The sequence below is a fragment of the Silurus aristotelis genome (genome assembly GCF_946808225.1).
Source record: "Silurus aristotelis genome assembly, chromosome: 27".
NCBI classification, from domain to species: domain Eukaryota; kingdom Metazoa; phylum Chordata; class Actinopteri; order Siluriformes; family Siluridae; genus Silurus; species Silurus aristotelis.
In genome coordinates, this window is record NC_139600.1 from 15,045,576 (window position 1) to 15,046,847 (window position 1,272).

Genomic DNA, 1,272 nt, shown 5'->3' on the forward strand with positions numbered 1-1,272 from the left:
TGTAATATTGCTAAATTTCTACAATTCAGAAATCGCTATCAGACCTTTATGAAACAGGAAGTAAGCTGAATTGATGAGGTTTCTCGGGAGTGAATGGTTATTTATGATTCACCGTAGTGAACAAAGTGAACCATAGACCGTTTTTTCTTTTTTCATCATCAAGAGCTAGAATCGGATATATGGACCATTTCGAAAAACGTTTTTGGTATAATTTCACCAAAAGTGTAAAAAGAGCGATCTACGATTTCCTGAGTAGAGATCAGCATGTGGTGGATTAGATCAGCATGTGGTTGGATTAGATCAGCATGTGGTCTGATTAGAATGAGGTTTTGACTGAGGCGTCTGCAGGATCAGTGGTGGACAGTAACAAAGTCAATGTAATTGGTTCCTGTACATAAGTAGCTTTTTCCCGTATCTGAACTTTACTGAAGTGTTTCCATTTGGGGAAACTTTTACTTTCACTTCACTACATGTCAAATATTTTACTTTTTACTCAACTACATTTTGCAAAATCAGTCGTTTTTTTTTATTTACGAGGATAAAAACGTAACTGGTCAAACGCACAGCAATCCACCAATCAGGTTTGAGCTCGTGCTCCATTTTAAACTTCTTTTGGCGCTTGGTGGCATCTACTGATCACCAACATACAGTTCAACATCAAGCAGAACATTTAAAGAGAAAGAAATGATGAAGAAACTCCACCTCTAACTCGCCACAACACACGTGACCTTGTTTACGTGATTGTTTTGTAGAAGGTAAAAAAGTTTTGGGCTCATGATTATTTTAATAGAGAGATCAATCAGTGTTTGATCATTTATATCATTCAAATCATAATAAATCATAGTACTTTGGATACTAAAAAACCTTTGAAGGCAAATACTTTTGTGTTTTTACTCGGTTTAAATAGAGCATTTTTACTGTGATTTTTTACTTATACTTTATTGAGTGCATCTCTGCTTTAACTCAACTACATGGTTTGTGTACTTCATCCACCACTGATGTCTCCCATGGTCACAATACCTTCCACACACTACTGTCATTTTGGACTTTGGTAATTGATGCCCCTTTTATAATTTATGTCAGAGTTTGAGGGGATTTGCTTTCCTGTACGTATCACGACAAACTCTTGCATCTTAAATCAAAAGACTTTTCCTGAAATAAAATACGATGTGCTCACATTCAGATTAACATTTTCTCCACTTGGCGGAATGTTGTAGTGAGTCTTTTAAACTGATTTATCTCGTGCTTGTTCTGCTACATTATATACACTAT